General features: G+C 37.8%; 1 long non-coding RNA gene across 1 annotated transcript; it reads right to left on the reverse strand.

Annotated features, from left to right (window-relative positions):
* Positions 1-7,757: 7,757 nt before the first annotated feature.
* LOC127655953 (uncharacterized) lies at positions 7,758-19,377 on the reverse strand. The gene is made up of 3 exons (XR_007972120.1): positions 19,206-19,377; positions 13,548-13,773; positions 7,758-9,268 (listed from the first exon to the last, which is right to left on the reverse strand). It is a non-coding gene; the product is annotated as an uncharacterized LOC127655953 (long non-coding RNA).
* Between the last annotated feature and the right edge of the window lie 3,792 nt (positions 19,378-23,169).

Below are 23,169 nucleotides of genomic sequence, written 5' to 3' on the forward strand. Positions count from 1 at the left end.
CCCTAAATCTGTATCATTTAAGACCACAATTCTCTTATCTCCCATTGTGAGTCTTGATTCTCTCACAAACATCTTAAAATTAAGACCATTCCTAAACTTAAAAATGTATTCCTTTTAAAGTTTTCCCATTTTAATAATCTTGCCTGAGATTGATCAGTCACTATTTAACCATCAGATTTTGTTCTGAAAAAGCATCACAAAGGTAGATTCTCCCAGTGGTTGCAGCTTTGGTGTAGCTCAGCAGAATTACTGCTCAAGCTGTGGGGAAATGACACATGTCACATGGTCCCAATGGAGGGAGGGAGCTGCACAAATATTATGAAGGTGTAGGTTAATGACTGTAGTGTTGTGCTGAGTGTGTCATAAACTCTGATTGGCTATTGTTTTTGTACTTGACTGACAGATGAAGTGTTCGTATGTGACTTGTTGGTCTTTGTTTCAGCTGAGAGGTGTAGAACATGCTTGGAGGTCAAGTGACCAGCACCTCAGCTACACAAGCACACAGAAACACAAATGCAGATGTGCATGCACACCCTCTCTCTTTCTCACTCTCTTTCTTTTCCCCCAAAGCACACATACAAACTTGCACTGTTCTGACATGGAAGAATTGCTTGTTTTTGGCACTGCCAACTCTCTGTACAGTATTTCCATACAGTGCACAAAACCCAGAGTCCTCTATCACTGGTGCTGTCAATCAGCACAGTGCCTGCACATTTACAGTGCCTGCAATCTGTTTCTAAATCAGTCTTTTGTTTTAGGGCTAGAATGAAATGTTAAAATACAGAACCATTACTAGGCAAAAAAATATGCCTCTTTACATCAACCAGTAAACTTCACCATAAACATTTCTGAACATGAGTATCCATTCACATATTATATGTGCCGGTTTTAAGTACATGTGAGTGGGGTTACACAAGTGTGTGTTCTCATTTGCATGTTTGTGTTAGTTTGTGCATTGGCATATATTTGTGTTCTCATGCATGTTTGTGCTTGCATGTCTTGTTCTCTGCTGCAGACCTCTTTCCTCTCTGAGTCAGTGCCAACAGTTGCTAAGGCAACCAGGAGGCAGCATGAAAGCTAGAGAGAGAAGACAGAGAGAGGTGGAGCATGGCACAAAGCCTACTCTCAGCAGCTGTGGAACAGCACTGGGACGCTGTGCACGTTCCCTGGGTGTATGTGAGAGACTGTACGAGTGTGTGTGTGTGTGTGCGTGTGTGTGGTCCTGTCTATCAGCACATAATAATATGCCAAATCATTTAGAACAAACAACAGTGCTTTGTTATATTTTACTCATTGCAAGATGTAGCATATATAGATGTAAGTCTCTCTGAATCTGTCCCGCAAACTCTCCATTGTCAACAAAATAACAGGCATCCTTCTGACAGTTCCCTCTATATGCAAGTGACAGATGTTTGACTCATTAATCTAGTATGGGATTTGTTATTCATCTGGATGTGGCGGAAATGTACCATTTGAGCTATTTCTCCATGACATTCCATGCTGATTCACAAACAAGAATTAATAAGACCTATTTTTAAACTATAGGCATTAGTCTTATATTTACAAATTATATAGTGTCATATTTAACTTTTCAACATCTAAAAAGAGACTAAGGGATTGTTGTACATTCTGTTCGATTTTGTACTGTTGTTGTGCTGTTAAATACCTTTGTGTTGATCATTTAGTTGCTGAAACATTAAAAATAAATAATCCCAAAAGAAACCCAGTTGACAAAAAAAACTGTAACTGTAACCTTGAACATTTAAATTGTTTAACACATTAAACAGACAGACTGTATTTCTGTCAATCACAGCCCGTTTTCAATTGTCAAAAATTAAAATGGGGTCCACACTGAATAAGGTCTATATAAAACCACAATTATAGTTATTATATTGAGTGTGTAGGTTGTAAAGGCCTAAAGAAATGTTCTGGGTTCAATGTAAGTTAAGGTCAGTCGACAGAATTTATGGCATAATGCTGATTACTACAAAAAATAACTTGGGCCGCATCCCTTGTTTATTTAAAAACAACAACAAAAGAATAACACAGAAAGGAACTCACAATGGAAGTGAATATGGCCAGTACATAAAATACACACTGCTTAAAAAGTATAGCCACAAGACATAAACATTAAACATGTTAAAAGGATTTTAGTTAGATGAAACCACTTACTAACCTAGGCTGCGTTTCCCAAAAGCATTGTAAGACTTAGTAGATCGCAGAAACCGTTGGCGCCAATGGTCTCTACAATCAAACATTTGGGAAATGCAGCCCTAAGTGTAAATTTGTATTCAATATTACAACTTTGTTTTCATGACAATATTATAACAAATGACAACAAAATTATTTTATAACACTAAAATCATGTTATAATGTTTACATCTTGTGGCTTTACTTCAATTGAAACAGTGTGTATTTCAACGTTTATGGATTGGCCCCCATTTAATTCCATTTGAAGTGCCTCACTGTAACTGCAATTAAATTTTTTTACAATTTTTTTATTTTGTAGTAATCAACCTATATGCCACAAATGCTGTCGGTTGAGCTTTGTATTCAACCTGGAACATTCCTTTAATGCTGGGAAATATGTGAATTTGTTTATGTGAGTGCATTTGAATATATGTGGATTAACCCTCATTTAAAATCCTGGACAGTGAGAATGGTCTTGAACTTGACCTCAGGTCTTTTCTCTTGTTCCTCTCCCTTAAACTCTCATTGTTTAGTTGTCTGCATTGACTCCTCTCTCTCTCTCTGGTCCCTCTTCAATCACACCAGCATGGAGGTCTGGGGTGACCTCGCCCTCCTGTACATGCCCATTGGGGCCGTTCTCATGAGGCAAATCCAAGGGGGCAAGTTCCTTCCCCACATCTTCCTACTTGCACTTATGTTTTTTTGGTTTAGCTGAGTGACTTCAACAGTTTTGTGGTTTGAACAAGATTTGCAAACCAGGCAGATGAGGAGTCAGACACAGCTCAGGACTAGTGGAGCTGTCAAAGACACAATTAATTGGTGATTCATGATGATATAAGGGCTGCATGATAAATGATATCCTTGTAATCATGAACTCAGTTTTCTCAGCTTTCATCACAATAGCCAATTTCTTATGAAAGCACCAAAATTATCTTGTGCTGTCTTATCTTGGGTTTTTGTTCTTGTTTGCTTGAATCCTGAATCTTTATTAATACTAGAAATTAACAGATTATAAAACATGAGTCAACCTTAAAGGAGTATTCCAGGTTCAAGTTAAGATCAGTCAACAGCAATTGTGGTTACAGTAAAGGCTTGGTCACACATACGTTCGCATGGCAAAATTCCAAGGGTGAAGATGGCATGGGCGAAAGTTGAGCGTGTGTAAAACCAGCAAAAATCTCATTGTCAAGCAGCCTCTTTTTAATTCTGCACTTTATACTCTGGGAGTGTGAAATTAAAATACAATTATATACTTGTCCATTGTGAATATTCAGTGAATCTATGTATTGTACGAAGCACCGCCCACACTGCCAAATCAAGAAACTTCCAATTGATCAATGTGGAGAATTCGCCTGTCAAAGTTCACCTGTCATGTCTAGATGTGTTTTTGGTCATGTTTTGTTTTCAAATCTTTTATTTTGAAAAGTTTTGTTCCCCTTTCCTGGTCATGTGATGTCCTGTTTTCCCTCCATGTTTATGTGTCTGGTTTTCATTGGTTCTTAGTCTTGTTATTGGTACTTTCATGTAATTGGTTTATGCGTATTGTCTTGTTATCTTGTTTAGAGTTCTGTTTGTCCATTGGCTTATGTTTCCCCATGTCCATGTATTCAAGCCCTCATGTTGCCATTGTCCAGTGTCGAGTATTGTTTATTGTTACTGAGTTCAAGTCATGTCATGTCATGTCAGATTTATAGTGAAGTCAAGTTTCAAGTTTACGCCTAGTTTAGTTTATGTTTCAAGTTCATGTTCATGTTCACATGTATAGTTAGGATTTTTGGTTTTGCACGTCTTAAAATAAAACTGCACTTGGGGTCATCTCACTTCGTCTTCGTCTGCTCCTGTGTCTGGAGCAACAATGAACCCAGCAGTTCAGCTCCTCAGCTTACAGCAGGGGTATTGTCTCCTGGAAGAATACGTGGAGGATTTCTGTGATCTGGCCAGCAAGGTGGGCTTTAACGAGTTCGCCTTCAAGGACATTTTTCAGGTGGGAGTTAATGAGCCCATCTCCTCCTTGATGCCTGGCAGTCGCAGTTCCCTCAATCTGGCCCAATATATTGACCTCGCCCTGCAGCTCATTGGTTCCACTTTCACTGTGGGGGAGGCGGATACCGAGCCAGAGTTCCTCGAAATGGCCACCGCCGAGCCAGAGTTCCTCGAAATGGCCGCCGCCGAGCCAGAGTTCCTCGACATGGCCTCAGCCCAGCCAGAGTTCCTTGACATGGCCACCGCCGAGCCAGAGTTTCATGTCATGGACGCCAAGCCAGAGTTTCACGTCATGGCCACCAAGCCATCATCCCACGTCATTGCCAATGAACCAATGCCTGCCTTGACCAACGAGCCAACGGCCATGTCTGCCACAGCCAACGAGCCAACGTTGCCAGCCTCGTCTGTCCCAGAGCCTGCACTGCAAACTTTGGCCTCACGGAGGAGGAGAAGGGATTTTGTCTCTGAGTCTCAGCATGTGTTCATGACCACAGATCCAGGCCATGTCACAGCCATGCCAGAGTCAGCTCCAGGCCATGTCACGGCCACGCCAGAGTCAGCTCCAGGCCATGTCACGGCCACGCCAGAGTCAGCTCCAGGCCATGTCACGGCCACGCCAGAGTCAGCTCCAGGCCATGTCACGGCCACGCCAGAGTCAGCTCCAGGCCATGTCACGGCCACGCCAGAGTCAGCTCCAGGCCATGTCACGGCCAAGCCCCAGACTTCTCCATGCCATGTCACAGCCGAACCTCAGCCTGCTCCATGCCATGTCACAGCCAAGCCCAGACTGCTCCATTCCATGTCATAAGCAAGCCTCTGCTCCACGGTCCAGGCCCGCCTCTGCTCTACGGTCCAGGCCGGCCTCTGCTCCACGGTCCAGGCCGGCCTCTGCTCCACGGTCCAGGCCCATCTCTGCTCCATGGTCCAGGCCCACTCCTACTTCACCTTGGTCCTCAGCCCCATCGACTCTGCCCCTCAAGCCCACCCAAAAACTTTTGACTTATGGCTACCAATCAGAATTGGTTAAGTTATTTAAAACTATGAATCCACTAAAAATGACTGATTATTTCTCAAAATTTCTACTTCACTGAAAAAGTAATCACATGACTTATTAATTAATTTTTAAGTTCCTTTCTAAAACACTATTGCCAGTCCCAAGCCCGGATGAGAAAGAAGAAGGGTTGGGCGTAGGGTTAGCGGCCCATCCCCACAAAACCAACTTGCTACAGAAACAGTAAGAAGATTAACAAATGTACTGCCCGATATGCTACTTAGCATGGGAGGATCTAAGTCTAAAACCCTTTTATGCTCAAAAAATTCAAAATAATGTTTATATTTCTTCCTTGTTCATTGTTACACACAAGTCATAAACTCAGCACCTCACATTTCTCCTTCACAATGCCTCGTTACGAGACCAAAATTCATGTATTCTACATAAATAATATATTAAAAATAACCATAACCCTATTATATATTTAAAAGTAATTAAATTAATTGAAAGTCAGTAGCTATTCTGATTACTAAAATGTAATGCATTACATTACTTTTTTAACTAAAAGTAATAAGATTACAGTCACTAATTACTTTGTAATTGGAATATACCCAACACTGTACCTAGTCAAATTTGATAGTTTTATTCACTTAACAATTTTCATACAGTGCTATTAAATGTATAGTTCACACATAAATTAAAAATGTTTCATCATTTGCTCTCATGTAGTTCTAAACCCATATGACTTTCTTCTGCAGAACACAAAAGGAAATGTTAGGCAGGAAGAACATTCACTTTCATTGTATGGACAAAAGAATGAAAGTGAATGGTGACTGAGACTAACATACTGTCAATCATCTCCTTTTGTGCTCCACAAAATAAAGATGTATGGGGTTTGAACAAAATGAGTGTGAGTAAATTATGACATAATTTTCAGTTTTGGGTGAATATCCCATTACTACTAAAATCTAATCTACATCTAGTAATGAACAAAAATCTCAGTTTTTTCCTTTATTCATCAGTAACTGTGCATAAGTACAAATCAAAGAGCAATCATTTAATGAGAAATTAACATGTGTATTGGGGTGTGCAACATTTACCTACCCTAATTGGACTCAAGGTGTAGATTTGAGGAGCGAGAGTAGGGAATCAAGTAAGGGAATCTACCACATCTTTCCCATGGTCACTTCGAGAATCTCTCTCTCACTTGCCCTCTTTTTTCCCTCTCTCTTGTTCTTTGATCCTTACTGTCGTCATTTGTATTTAAATGATGGCAGTTTTGTATAAAGGATATTTTGGTGGGTGGATGTGTAAACTCACTCTGTTCTGTTCTGCTCTGCTTTGTTCTCTTTGCAGCCCAGAAGGGCACAGAGACCACCATTTGCGGAGTGCTGTCTGTGTCCCTTTCTCTCCCTTAATGATAGTATTGAATGCTTAGGTTCCTTTCACAGAAATTATTTTTCAATATAATGTTGCACCCTTCATAACAACCTCCCTATTTTCTAATTACAAAATGATCCATAAATTAATCAGTGGCACGAGGACACTGCTGAAATAAATCGGTCTTAAAGCATAGTTGCACCAAAATTATTCATAGCCATAATTTTCTACAATTTAGAAAATGTAAATATGGGACAAAAGTATGGGGACTACACGAGTCTAGTGTGCTAAAAATTATGTCTTAAGTATAGGGTGTATTTGGTCAAATAAAACCAAACACAGATTGGTAATTAGTAATCTTCTCTTTTTTCTTTCCTTTTCTTATCTAATATTAAGTGACTTCAAGCTATACATTTTGTGTGTTCCCTGAGAATCAAACCCATGACATTGGAAGTGCTAGCAGCATACTCTACCAATGCTACAGAAACACACCACACAATGCTCTTTACTAACTTCTAGAACTTTCACATGCTAATTTAGGTGCATTTCAAAGACTTTATTTGAGTAATTTCAGAGAAAATCATGTTAAATTATTATCTTAGCCCTTATATACTGAACACAGAAGTGGAATAAACTAATGTTGGCTATGTAATTAACTGTTTAAAATTCATCCACAGTGTTTATAAATAATGCTATCAGATAGATCTGCAGGAGAAAAGGATATTGATGAAAGTATAAGTACTCATTACTCCCTGAACTTCAGGTGACCCTGTTTTCAATGCTGCATTCTGAGGCACCCTGGTCTAATACTTGCTTCCCACTGTTGCACAGCCTCACCAAAATGTGTGTTAGATCAGCATCATTATGGCCTGCAATACACTAATGCACCCTGGTACCTGACACACAGCCATGCAGATTTTGAGGTACTCGGCCAAGAAATGTTGGTGGAGGGTAATGTTCTAGACCTGATCAAGTTATTTGCTGGTCAAATTACCCCTGAACAAATGAATAATCTTTGAAAGAAAATTAGTTAAATTAGAGTTCAGGCTTCAAAAATCTTGCTTCAAATTAATTTGTCTTTGATAGAAACAATATTATTCAGAACTGTGGGTATCAAATAGAGGAAATAATGCATATATTTGTTTTCAAAGTAAACCTTTATTAATATCCATAACAGGACATTGTTAAAAGGCACATGTGGTACTACAAAAAAAAAATTGTAAAATTATGAACAAAAAACTCACACATTTGCACTCATCTGCAACATGAAAAAAAACATACCATAGGGAAAATAATAAAATCAAAGAGTTTAAAATGAAAAGAAAACATGATTTTAAATATTACCATTATTACTACAGAACTATGACCAATTGAAAAAAAAAAAAAAAAAAAAAATTGCATAGTAAAAAGCATAGAAAAAATGTCATCAAATCATTGTCTTTATAGTCACTTGATTGTTGATGCACGGAAAAATCTATTTATAAAATACATTGCACAATTCTCTTCAAATTGTAATAAAATATAACTGTAAAACATTTGCATAGCAATAGTGACATTTTGTCTTCAGCTGTAACTGGTTGTAACTCAAAATACAGAGAGACAGAGCATTTAATCCCCTTTAAAATGAAGTTCTGAAATGAAAATTGAACTAAAACAAAATTATAAAACAATTAAAAAGCTAAAAGGACATTTAAGTTAGTTTGTTGAAACCAGTTTTACTGGGCATACAAATTTCAGCTTAATATTTTCTCTTCCTCACCTTAAAAAAGATTTAATTTGCTGTCAATAAATGTCTTCAGTAAAGTACTTTGAATCATAAACAACTGCTCTGATCTGCCTTCTCTTTCGGGTGATTGCAAGCTCAACGCAATTGCATAGAATTTAAAGACAACAGCTCTCTTTCCAACAAGTGTGTGATGCACAACACACTGAGCTGTCCAATCAGAGTGCAGAACCGTTCACTGCTGCCGTGGGTTTCACATTCATACATGCAGAATCTACAGAGCCTCACACGTTATTTCTAATACTGTATTTCATGTTAAATATAAATTAGTAATCAGTTATTGAAGAAATACATTATGTACAGTACACAGAAAGTTTCTACATTTTCCTTTAATATTGAAAACTATTGAACTAAAAATAAATTGGGAGAAAAAATAGATGTGACTTAATAAAGTGCACTATGCTAAAGATTGTACTCATAAAGGTCTAACAAGACAGATTAGTGTTGACCTGGGTTAATTTGTTTTTAAGATTCTATCCCTCAATTATTTTTCTTTCTTTCTACTGAAATGGTTGACCCTTAAAAAAAATTCTACAAATTGTCCATAGTAAAATGATCTAAACAGAAGCGTTTTATGCTGAGAATTCTAGGTGTTTTGTTAAAATGCACAATGTTTTAAGTACTTTGATCCAGATCCGTACAACAGTAAGTCTCCTGCAATATCCCCTCCCATCTTCTCAACAGTAAACACACGCTAAAAAATGGAGACACACATCATACATACACACACACACACTAGACTCATGAAACATACAGCCCCTGTAACAGTACATGAAGGCTTCACAAATGCCATGATTGAAGTTATAAAGAACAATTAAAGTGCTGTTTATATCAGATGTTGGGGCACATGCATAGTAAAGAACCATGTGACTCCATCAGCTGTCGGTACGTGAATCAGCTTCCATTTAATGGATTCCACGATTTTCAACTTGACTTGAAAACTGAAATGAAATAAAAGAAACAGAAAATGTGTTTAATTAAATATATTTCAAAAACATATGTACATCATAAAGTGACAAATACTTTAATACAACTCTTGGCAACAGTTTGACATTTTCAATTCAAATCAGAACAATCAACTGCAAATGATTATATACAAACTCTCAGGGTCAGTTTGTGTCTTCAGGAGTGTCTGCTATACTTTAAGAAGTTCTTTTACTTAGATTAAGCAGATGAACTCGTGGATATTTAAGATATTTGCAAACTAACACCTCAGATGGCCATGACTAATGTGGGCTGTTGAAAGTGCCAGGTTAAGGGATTGAGGCCGAAGTTGACAGTGCCTCTGCGCTTGGTACAATGTGGCACTAAAGCAAAGAGGAGGCATGTGACAAAACCTAAGCCTGGAGAACTCCAGAGTTTTGTCACACCACACAGCTCAGATAAGCAACTCAAGGTGCGAAAGTGATTAAGACCTGAAGCAGGCCAGAGCTGATCAAACACCCAGAGTTACTGTGTTTATGGGCCAGCAATGACCTTGTCCTATTGTTTTATTGCCAGAAAATGAACTTAAACGGCAGAAGTATGTGGAAGATTCCCAAGTTTAGAACGTCAATTGTGAATGTCAATAGTAATGTTAACCTAACATTTAATGTTGTAACAACTAAATTAACAAGTTTGATTTTAGGCAAAAATATAATTAAAATTTCTGAATCAATCTGGCTACATTATGTTACACCAACAAAACAAATGTTTAAAGGTTAGGTCAGGTAGACTTTTGCTGTGTAAAGTTATAGCCAATTTAACAACTTTGTTGTCATAATGATGCATTGTCAACAAACCCTAAAACCCTAAAATGACTGTAAAAATTGAAATTCTATCAACTTTATAGCTCACTTAATACTTGCTTACTTTAAGGTTAAGTGAGTAGAATTCAGCTGGTCATGTGATTCTAACATGGCTGCCCCCATTTGTGGATCCTCTCCATGTAAAATAAAACAGCTTTTATAAGGTTACTGATATGACTGTAGCTGTCATGATTTCCTACATATACTGCAAAATTACAATTGATTTCATTAGCATCTAACATCTAAGTTAACTGGTTTGATTGAAGTCAAAAATATTATGTATCATCATTGAACCAACCTGAATACATTAGGTTTCACAAACAAAACAAATTTTAAGGGTTAGATCAGGTAGAAATAGCTCCTTAAGCAGATTACGGATAATTGCAGGTAACCACTTTTTGCGGTCTATAGTGTTATATCTGTTATGATAGTTACAATTAGGATCTGGACACTGAAATGTGGTCATTCATGAACATAAGGTAAAGTCCCCTGAATCCTGTCAGATTTGGTGTAGAGACAATAATGGCATGTGATGTATCATCTAAGTTGGAGGAATAGGTTTTTGTGAGAGAGAATACAATGAAAACAAGATAAAGGAAGGGAATGGAAGAAAAGATGAGAAGACTGAAACAAAGAACCTGCATGAATTGCAGTCACAGACTAAATAATTAGTCAATAGTGAAATACAGAGACACATAAATGTAGAATGGGGAGGAGGAGCTGTTTAGAATCTGTGCGTGATGGTTGGCACCGCCATTTCTAAGGCAAACGTGGCACAAAAAAACTCTTATTTCTCTACCCCTCCCTCTCTGCTTCTCCTCTTTTTCATTCTTTCTTTCGTGATTTCCCTCTCTCCCTCTGGTTGTCTTTCCTAAATGAATACTCATTGGAGTGTTACTGTGTCTCTGTCTCCCTCCTCCTGTCCAGGCTGAATAGAGGACTGAATTGAGCAAACAGTCAGCCTGTCAGTTCAATAGGCAGTCTGACCATGAACTTAGAGTCCTTCCCAGGCACCCAGCATCATCGTCAGGAGGGGGAGGGGAGACAAAAAGGGGGAGGCAGACAGACTCAGACTTGGGGGGCCCCGGTGCCCATTTTTGGGGAGCCTCACCATGGTGGTTCCCAAGGCTGGTGACTGCATGGAGAGGCGAGAGCAGCTGCTCAGAAAAGGGGAGCCTGGTTTTAATGTGTGTGTGTGTGTGCAGACAGGAGTATCTGCCCCTTTGCCCATGCCCCAGCCACCTCATAGCCCCCCACAGACACACACTCCCAGACGCAAGCTGCCATAGATTCTTCGCTCTTTTTTTATCTGATGTGCTTTGGCTTTGTTTTTACTGTGTACAATTTACTGTGCCGTGCCTCTCAGCCACACTCTTCCTCAGTTTGCCACCTGTTTACTGAGGTGCACTTAGATTACTGCTTCAAGACAAAAGCAAACACTGACATGATTCTAGACCAAGTGTAACTACGATTCTATGGGTGATTCTCACCAAACTTGTCAAGAAAATGTCCTGATCCTATTTTACTCCAAAATCAAAAGAAACAAATAAGGAAGGATTTTTTGCACATAGAAAATTTACCTATTTTAGGGCCATTAAGATTTTTTATATTGTGACATTCTTTTCATGAAAGCTACGCACATGTTACTCCCCAATTCTCATTACCACAATTCCAAAGAAGATGGTCATTGTGATACTTTCATTACCGCAATGGGAAAAAAAATTTATTATTTAAATTGTGAAATATTAATGTATAACATAGTGGTACCCCCTTGGTACTGTCTTTCACTGATCTAAGAAAATATATATTACAGTATCTTTTTTACTGTTATACTGTAAACATCACTGTGTTACAGTAATAAGAGTCATCATCGAAAACAACAGAAATTATAAAAGTAAAACATCCGAATGCATTACGGTATTAGGAATTTGGGTATTAAATGTACTTAAGTGTCTTGAAAGCTTCATTTTCTTTATGCAAATTATTTCTTGACAGGTTTAATGATAAATCACCTCCTTGGTCTGCTGGCTGCACGTAGAATTCCAAAATATGCAGAGTTTTATCAGTCTAGAACAATTAAATCCTTGTTTTGTAAGCTTCCAAAATAACATTATTCATTGGCCCCTTTGATTTCTTTTCTCTTATTTAGATTCAGAGATGCTTAAAGTAGAAATTATCATAATGGTAGATTGTAGTTGATGTTGTGGAAGAGTTAAACTCTTTATATATAGTAATTGTTCTGCAAATTGTATTCACTCACTCCATGATCAATGATAAACATGATTAAGTGACTGTTGAACTTCTATTTCTATCTTCTGGCTGTTTCTTAGTGGTTGCACTGGTCATAAGCCTTATCCATCTCAGGGAACCAAATCTACTGTATACAAATATCTAAATTCCTCAGTATGTCCTTATTGTCTCTATCTGCTCTATGACTCTCCTTTCGAGCAGAGAGACTGAGCTCTGAGCAGCACAGTTTGCATGCTATTCCTTCACTGTATCTGTTAGTTGAGGTTATTGTCTGGACATTCAGTGATGGGACTTGAACAAAGGCAGCCATCTGAGAGAGTGAGGGACAATGACCTGTATTGTTTACTTTTCAACCTCACTTAATATGCCACAGCCGGCTCTAATTGGTGTTTTGGTTAAGCGGTTTTTAAATTTATAGCTTCCTGGCCTTAATAACAGTGCACCACTGCAAGCTCACCACAGAGAACAATACTGGACTTGTCTTGGCTGCAACTCTTAAAAACCAAGACATACAAAGAGAGTCTGTCCTTATAGAGACCTCTCTATCACGGTCCCTAACACCTTCCCTTTTCATAGCTATTGCCCTACTAGTCCTTGTCGCTATCTCACTCTCTCTTAGTATCTCATGACTTCATGCATGTTTTTTCAAATGGTTTGTGCAACTTTAAATCTATGCAGAATAATTGACATCTATAATTATGTAAGGTAGTCTTTCTTGCCAGTAGCCATTAAAGGCTAGCAATGATCATCCATTTTGCTTATTCAATCTCAAATTCTCATGGGAAAAATAATATCATGACAACTATGTCTGAAAGCAGGAGAAACGTCTTGCTGTTCGTCTCAATAATGGCAGCGTGCCATCTTAGTAGCTGGCATGGCACGACGGCGGGGCAGCAGAATCCCTGATGGCAATCTATTCAATGTTGATGCCCGCAGATGCAGCTCTGCCTCAGCCATAGTGCTGGAGAATGATTTAATGCAAACGACTACAAAACATGTCTCCACCCCCTTAAGCGGTTATCACAACCAGGACGTGTGATAGTCACAATTAACAAACACATCTGCTGTAATGAACAGTGCCTTAGAGCAGGGGGAGAGGGGACACAGTGTGTAAAAAAGAATAAGCCAGAAAAAGAAAGAGAGAGGAGGGTGCGAGAAGTGGGACGGAGATGGTAGGTCATACCTGCTTATTTTCCATTTAATGCCCACATGATCTAAGATGGTGGCTTTGTGCAAGCTGCATCTGGTGACGGGAGGAAGGGGGCAGGAGAGCAGCGAAGGGGAGGGGAGCAACAACACCAGCAGGACTCAGAGTGGGAAGACTGCCATACAACTGGCCTGCCCCGTTTCCTTCAACGTTTCCTTCAACGTTTCCTTTCCCTGACATCATGGAGAGACAGATTGTCGGTCTGTATGAGAGAGAAAATGGAAAGATAAAAGTAAGAAAGATGGCAAAAATGAAGTTTGTACTTGCATCAGCATGTGAGGGATGCATAAGCACAATAAGCCACACATGCGCACACATGCGTTCAAGTGCTTGCACACACACACAAACACCTTTTCATGTCTGTTCTCAAGGTAAAGTCTGCCCTGAGCATGCAAATGACTTTCATTATGCAAATGCATGCAAATCAGACCCAACCATCTGAGAATCAATGCTGGGAAAAAATCTACACCGAGATATTGAATGAAAGAGACAGAGAGTGAAGGATAAATCCTTTTGCATGGCAGGAGGCGGCTAACAGAAGTAAACGTTGTGTGGACGAACAACGGCGTCCCAGAGAGCACAAAAATGGTGTTCCTGGCCATTTAAGATTGTAACACATTCTTTCGTCATGGTTCTTTGGTGTGCTTGCAGTGTGCTTGCAGTTTGTAAAAATACCAGTCCTCTACTGCTACTCATCTGTGACACCGTGCAAAATTAAACAGAAAACGCATTTTCATTAAAGATTTTTTTTTTCTAAGAGCATGTCAACTGTTCAAACAGAAGCTCTGAAAATATATTGGAGGAACGTTTTTAAATGTATAGGCCTTTACACACACAAATCAGTGGGTGGAGACAATCAGTATTGTCATGCACTTTAAAAGTCGGATTTCAGTTGGATTGAAATAATAATATGTCTTTTTAAAATGGTTAAACTTGCGAAGTCGGACAAATGGACGTATTTAATGTATTGGTAGTTTGGCTTCATCCAGCATGTATACATGTTAATCAGACAATAATTGGCCTAAAGATTGTGCATGTGACAGAGGTGATGTGTGACATGTTTTTTTACACTTCCTCAGCTCACGTGCTTCTTTCACATTTTCGATTACACATTGTGTCATATATACTTGGACAGACACATGAAGACTGTAGCCAAAAACCTGCTGTAGCGTGATTATAACTGTGCATGACTCAAGGAGATGGATAAAATTAAAATAACTTAATTGTAACACCCAGCAAAGATGTCTGTGGACTCTTGTGTAGAGTAAGACAATCTGACAAGTTCATCTTGAGGCAGATCTATAACACACCTGAGGGATGCACTATGAAACCAGTCATCTCAGGAGCGCAGAGGGGTATTCTATAATGTCTTGTGGACGCTCCCACAGGGAAACAAAGCAGCGTGACAAGCTAAGCTTTCCTAAGGGATGTTTTTTTTTACTCTGTGGTAGCTGGGAGAGATGGTCTTTGTTTTAAGGTGCCATTAACTGGGGTTCTAAGCGAGACAGGACCGGAATGTGAGAGAGTTGGCTGGGGGGAATAAAGAGTGGGATTAGAGGGGTGGGGCTCTGCTGAAAGGCAGAAAACCTTCCCTAATTGGTACTTGACATTTTTTTGCTGTGGCTGGATAAAGTGGACCCTCTCTCAATACCACTCCAAACACTTGCTGGAAAAGTGCCTTATGCAAATACAGCAAATAGGAACCATTGTAAGGCCTCTGACATTAACAGCTGAGGTAACAATAGCACTGTGTGCTTTCAGTGGACATGTAGGTGTGTTGAAGAGAGAGCAGGACAATATGGCAGAGAGTGGACAGCATGTGAACAGCCATACAAATGACGCTTCATTAAAAAAGAGAGTCATTTCATCAGAGTGAGTACTAGTTCAGTGTGCCAAGCTTTTGACAAAATGGCCTATTAAAAATGGGACAATCAAGCAACATCTGAATATGTTTTCTTTAACCGCTCATCAAATCTGCTTGATGGGATACATTTAAATGCAGCTTAAATTTGTCTGATTTGTTCCTTGTTCAGTTTTCTGAATTGACAAAGAACCTTTTAAATCCTTGAATATTTACAACTCACACAGAGTGTAAATAATTAAAAGTAGCATTTAAGGAAAATGACAACATTCAACAGTTCTTATAACTGACTAACACAATGTCATTTTCATAATACGCTATTATCAGACACAATAAAATAAACACAAACCCAACAACTATGGTGTGGTCTTCTTGTCACCATACAGCACGTGTGAGGAATCAGCCTTTTATTTCATCAGGACAACGTTTGGCTACACCTGTTACTGCTGAGTATTTAATCCCCTTTGTGTGTGTGGGCCCATTGACTTTTCGAACAGCCTAAAGGGAATTCACAATTCTATGGGGCGACGTTAGGGCAGGAGGGGGTCAAAGAGAATGGCGTCTATTCCTCAGTTTCCTCTCCAACAGAGTAGCCATTTTGGGGCTCTGTTGGTGAGTTCCGTCCAGAGAAAGAGAAGCGTAGCCAGGGGCAGGAATCAGAGCACCGCTCATCAAAAGCAGCCTGGTGGATGTGACTGGGATGCTGTCAAAAGATTGGTAAAGGAATCCATTGTCTCTGTGACAAGTGGACTGGCTCTATTGACAGTACAGTCAACGGGAGAGGGAAAGAGAGTGGTAAAGATAAGAGCACAATGCCCGTTTTTCTAGTTGACACTTTGAGTCTGAATCTGCTTGCTAAGAACGAGGAAACTGCCATTCTTTCCTCTCCTTCCTGCTCCGCTGTTCCCTAGACTTTAATTTTCCAGCCAAACTGAAACCATAAGATTCCGAATCAGACCATTAGAAGCCAGCAACAATGCACTCATTATTCCTCACAAGCCTTAATATATGCAATCTAAATGCTACCTGCTACTTTTATGCTAACCACTCAAATCGGTGATTGTAATACATCTTGGTAACGTCTGCAGGTTTGCAGTTTGAGACATTTCTAACACTTCTAAGAACATTTTTAATTCAATTTCATTAGTCAATGAAAAGCTGTAATCAGGCAAAGAGTTGTAGACATCATATGTTTCTAGTACAGTGAGGGTATACACTACTCAGTAGGTTGGATGCAGCAAGACAGCAACTGTAAATTATTGGTTGTAGAGAAAGCCAAATCTAGCTGAGACAATGGTGGTTGATATCTGGCCTGTTCTTTAAGATTTGCTATTTACAGCTACACTCACTGAGCAATTTATAAGGAATACTATATAGTCCTAATAAAGTACCCAACTTGGTCTTCTGCTGTTGTAGCTCATCTGCCTCGAGGTTCGACGTGTTGTGCATTCTGAGATGCTATTCTGCTCATTACAATTGTACAGAGTGGTTATCTAAGTTACGTAGCCTTTTTGTCAGCTCAAACCAGTCTGGCCATTCTCCGTTGACCTCTCATATCAATAAAGCATTTCTGTCCACAGAACTACTGCTCACTTGATGTTTTTTGTTTTTGGCACCATTCTGAGTAAATTCTAACCAGCCTGTCTGGCACCAATAAACATGCCACAGTTGAAATCACTGAGATCAAATTTTTTTACCCATTCTGATGTTTGATATAAACATTAACTGAAGCTCCTGGCCTGTATCTGAATGATGTTATGCATTGCACTACTGCCACACGATTGGCTGATTAGATAATCGCATGAATAAGTAGGTGTACATGTATTAAATAAACTGCTGTTAAGATTATTATATACTATAATATATTTATATAATAATATAATAAAATATAAATATATTATTTATATATTTGCTAACCCAGGAAAATGCATATTCAGAGTAGAAGTAGTGATTTTGTGATTGGAAGGTATAAAATACAAGACATGATCTTGGCAATCCTCATGTAACAGCATGTGCTATTTTTAAACATACAGACTTGATCAATATGGCTCAATATATTATGGGCATCTAAACGCACATGTCCATTAATTTATCTGTTCTCATTGACAAGGTTTAGACTCTCCCTTCGCCTTTTGCTCTCAGAGCTGTACTGTTTAATCCTTGCACCTGCAATGCAGCAGCATTGTCTGTGGCTACTTCCATAACACAGGGAGAAAAGTGCCTCACTACATAAATTAGATTATTTATCTTTTAGTCCACAATAATTTTTGAGCAATTTATATGGAAAAGTAATTGCAAATGAGTTTAAATGCTGTGATTGATAACTTCTTCTGTTTTTGTTTTTAAGGATAAATAAATAATGTTTTCAAAAAATTGTGTGCATTTGTTTCTTACAATACACAGTGTAACCTAATGTAATGTAGTTTAGAAGTGTAACCTCAATGATCTGCTAATTCCAGATAAGCTCATTTAAATTACAACTTAACGTGTTCAAAGATACAATGATCTGTGTGGCAGATGTCCACCCGCTGATTTCAACTATAATAGTGAAGGGATACTGGTGCTGGCCTCCTAATGGCTTTTGTCAGCAAAACTGTTCAGGTTCAGCTGCTCTGAGTTCTGCACCCACAGTGAGGAATAGGCCTGTATTCAGGACTGTCCTGAAAAGTTTTTCCACTTAGAAGCATCTATCCCAGAGCTGGCTCCATCCCAGCCCATTTATAACACAGCCAACTGTCACATCCAATCAAGCACCTCTCAGCAGAAACTTAACAAATGCTAGTTCAAACAATCAATGTTTGTTTCCCAGCGCTGGCTCAAAGTCCGAATGCATCTGAAGCTTAGAATAGTGGCCAGAATTGTGTGGGAAAGCTTTAGTCCATTAATTATTCAAATGCATGAGTTGATTCAAACGATAGTCCACGTCAGTATTGGAAAAGACAATGAGGTCTCAGCTCACCAACCTTGTTAAACAAAGGTGTAACGAGTGAATGAGCCTTGCATGTTTGTTGCAGACTAATACTGCAGAGAGCACTGGACGCTCTTACTGGGATTTAGGTGTTAGGCACCTGAGGGTGATCGTCATGTGGCCCCTGCATTAAGCCTCAGCATGCTGCACTGTGCTTTGAGACCAGCAGCTTACAGATTAAACGTGATCATGTTTGAACAACATACCAGTGTAAAATATGTTCTTATAACCTGTGGCTTATCCTTGTATACATATCCATATTTTTTGGTAAAAATGCATACTGGAAAACATCTGTTCTTTTTTATACTGTCTGAAGACTCATTCTCTCATTCTGAGCATTATTTGTAATACAAAGGTTTTCCTACTGGCATCAGTGAATTAATTATTTTCAAGTCCTCTTGATTTTTGCTTATAATCAATAGAGCATCCCATGCACTTGTCAAATATCTAACAAGCGTGTGCACAAGCCAGTATTTTTTATGTTGTTTTAAAAGACATTGTATTGCATTTTTATTTTTTATTTTTGATTATTGATTTTTCATACACTTGACAAAATGAGTATGTCAAAGGGGAACAATCTCCATACCACATTGTTAATTTCTTTAGTCAGCTAACACATCTCATACAATCACATTAGCTACTGTATATCCCAAAGAGTAAACACTATTTTACATGCATTACATGGAGAATAATTATGCGGAATGGACTTTAAGGCGAAAGATTATGCTGCACAATGCTTTCTATGAGACAGGGAAATGATCACTACTTATTACTGAACAAAAGAACATAAAATAAAACTGCTTACCTTTTTATCAGTACTGATGGAAGCCATTTTGTGCTCACACAAGATGATGCAGAGATTGAGAGAGAGAGAGAGAGAGAGAGAGAGAGAGAGAGAGAGAGAGACTTAGGAAGGATAGAAGAGAAAAGGGGATGAGAGAAGTACAGTTTGCAAGGTGGGTGATGCCTTTCAGGTGTGTAATGGGATTCTTGTTACTTTCGGTTATCTAGCTTTATGAAGAATGAATATCACTCATACAGCTAGATAACCAAAGATAACAGCCAACCCCTCTGGCCACCCATCCTCTTCCACCTCATGAGAAACCCAAGGGTTGAACTGGGACCTAAAAAGAGAGAATGTTTTATTAGCTTTGTAATTAAGACTGAAGCGAAGTCAGCTGTATTTAGTTCAACACAATCATTAATTAAACCTGATGTATTTAACGCAAGTCATTCATTAATGATTGTTACTGTGCTAGGTCTGTGATTAAAAAAAACTGTGACAATGGATATTGTTAATGAAGTAAGATTTTTTTCTTACAGCCTGTAGTGTTGGCTTAACAATTCTATTCTATTATTCCTTAAGTATTTCTACTGTACAGTATGTTTTCAAAACTCTTTTCAAGCTGAAGAATGATTTCACCAGTATGCATGTACAGTTGAACCAGACTTAACTGGTTTTAGAGATGTAAAGGGCTCATTTTACTGCTTGTTGTCTCTGTGTTACATTGCAGGCTGATCACGCTCCCTGGGTTAGAGATGACTTAAAACACCCCCCGCAAAGGCTGGGAATTATTTTTAAATGAGAAAAAGACTCTGACTGTGCTGACAGAAAAATAAAAGAATAGTAACACATTGCTTGTTTTCGTTTTCCACAAATTTACCCATAAATCTCAGTTGTTTGTTTTTCAAAAGCCTGTCTTTCAGTGCAAATTGCAGAATCATGAGGTGTCTCTCGCTCTCAGCCTCTTTCTCTCTCCCACTCTCTTTCTCACACACTCTCAGTCAGACTGATTTTATGCAAATAAAAGAGGAGCTGGTCCAATTAAAAGCCTTTGTGTGTGAGTGGCCCCTCCCTAGACTCTCTCAGAGGTGTTGCAATCAAAGAGAAGAAAGAGAGAGGGAGAGTGTCATCAGTTATTATAGCCTTTCAATCTGGTGAAAATGGCGACACAGGGGCGAGTTCAAACACTTTTATTTACTCTACACATGGCTCACTGTTAGCCGACTAGCCTTTGTGACTGTAAATAAGAACACAAGAACCTTTCCGGTAAATGAACAGTTAGCACACTACTCTTTTAGGCTTATGCCTATATGATGCATAGTGATGCAGAACCCCTCATGCACAAATGTTCTAAGCCTTACAAGCAAAACATTTTTTTTAAGAAAAATATTACATCACAAAAATTCATTTTAATTAAACAATTCAAATAAGAATACAAATGTAAATTAAATATAAGTTGGTTATTCCTTTTGGATCATTATATTTCATCTGAATTACCCAAATAAAATGTCTCCTTTGATATAAAACAACAAATATGATTATAATTATTTATTAAATGTATGATTACTCAATGTCTCAGTTTTGATAAATCAGTTTTGTGTTGTGCCAGCTGCATTTTCAGTAACCATTTAGTGACAGTATAGTTTAAAAAAAAAAAAACTGATGTCATGAAATAAACTAAAATGTAGTCCAGTTAACTATTAGGTAATAATAATTGTTAAGTATTGGTTGCATTAATCAATTGGTAACACTTTACAACAAGGTTCCAAAATTAGTGAACATGAACTAGCAATGAACAATAGTTTTATCAGGGCAAATGTTAATTTCAGTATATAGTAATACATTTTTAATACCAAAAGTTGTTTTTGTTAACAGTATTTAATAAACTAACATGAACTAACAATAAACAATTTTTTTTTTTTTACTAGCATTAACTAAGATGAATAAATGCTGTAAACAAATACTGTTCACTGTTATTTCATGATACCTAGGGCATTAACTAATGTTAACGAATAGAACCTTATTGTAAAGTGTTACCAATCGATCTTTAAATCTAGACACCTCCGTGTAGATACAGAGGTGGATCGCTGCAATCGTGTATCGCTTATCTAAATCAATTAAGCGCTTATATAAAAGAGATATGTACAATTAGAGGTGACTTATTTTGTACCTCTGTTTGATCTTAACCATTCATACAAAGGCTAAAAGTAATTCCTAATATTTCTAAATGATATTATTAGAATAAAAGGCTTTCATTAACACATACAGTAGCTGTTGGTTCAAACTACGAATGACGTATTCGCTTATTATTATTGATAATGAGCGTAATGAGAATGAGAACGTAATTGCATAGCTGCTACCTTTGACTTCACTACAGTGACTTATTTTTTATGACCTTTAGCTATATTTTACCTCTATATTTAAAATTACGTGACGACGTGGTGTAAAAAGGCTTACAGCTGCAATGTGGAAATGCATTTAATGTTTTATTGATTGTTCACTAAATTAAGGATACATGCGCTATCATGTTAGGAAAATAATGAACTTACAGCCAGTGTTTCATTAATCGTTATGAAACATGATCCACTCATACAATATGCTCTCCTGAAAAATCTAAATAAGAGTTTTAGATGGAGAAGGTGTAGTATGATGTGAACACAATAGGGAGCACCTCTTCTCAACAAGTGAATTAAAAAAAATCTCAGTTTAATGATTCATTAAACAGGCTTATGATTAAGTAGCGTAACGAATGCATGGGTATATAATGACCTATTTTTACTAACATACAAGGGTGTAACTTTGGTTTGAGAAGTGGGGGGGACACAATGATGTTCTCGATCGAAAAATGTTTTCTATTTGAATCCCATTTCCTCCATTTACATATAGGCTACATTTAGGGACTATGGCGATACAAAATCCAGGAAATGGATAAAAAGTTGTTTATAATGATAAATTTTGCCAAAAAGAATAATAGGCTACTAAACTATATATAAGAAAAATATGTCTTACCTTATTTATTGTTTAATAGCCAAGACTTGAGAGAATCATTTTATAAAGTAAAAAATTTCACAAAACAAACTTTTATTTCAAACTAACCGTTTAATCTGACATTAGTCAGAGACACATCCACCAAACCGCAGGTACACAAGATTATTTGTTACACAAGATGCAAAATTGAAATACAATCTCACAAACATAAAAACAAACATTTAACTTTAATATAAAGAGATTTTTTAGTGTCCTCCATCTATCAATTCAATCCCATCTCTCCATATACTAACTATAATTTCTGTGTGCTGCGCTCATTTGTTTTCATTTCTCCTCATGAGGCGGGATCCTAAACAGCACAACCTTGTTACCGTCGGACAGTCAGCGGCTGTTTGCTACGGAAGCGTATTGCATTCACTTGAGAAAAAAAATCCACTCTGTTTTTCTGAATTAACGACTTAATTATCTCAGAATTACGAGATAATTTTTCATTAAAAAAAAATATTTTGTTCTGTTTTTCTGAATTAATGAGATCCCTCAAAATCCTGCCAGGAGCTCTATGGGAGCTAATGTGAAAATGTATTAGTTCATCGACAACCACAGAACTTGCTATTATATTAATTACAGATACAAATTTGATTATTTATATTAAATTATTCTCTTTGTAAAATAAAAACAAATCAATACAATAGCTTATAAAAACATCACCAAAGTGTATTTCAATGCATAGTAAAAACCTTAGACATGTATGAAACACATATAGGCCAAACCCAAAATGGCCAAAGCGGTTAATAAAGAATATGAACATTCGCTAAACTGTGGGAAAACTGATTTAGAAAGCAATATTTGTTTTACTGTGAGCAAAAATATCATGCTGTAAAACTATAATGAAAATAATATGCTATAAAATCATTATGAACGAATTCTCCTAAAAGTGGGCTCACTTGAACAAAAAGGGGCCCCCTTTTAGGAGAATAATTTAATATAAATAATCAAA

This window comes from Xyrauchen texanus, chromosome 15 (genome assembly GCF_025860055.1).
Source record: "Xyrauchen texanus isolate HMW12.3.18 chromosome 15, RBS_HiC_50CHRs, whole genome shotgun sequence".
Taxonomy (NCBI): Eukaryota; Metazoa; Chordata; class Actinopteri; order Cypriniformes; family Catostomidae; genus Xyrauchen; species Xyrauchen texanus.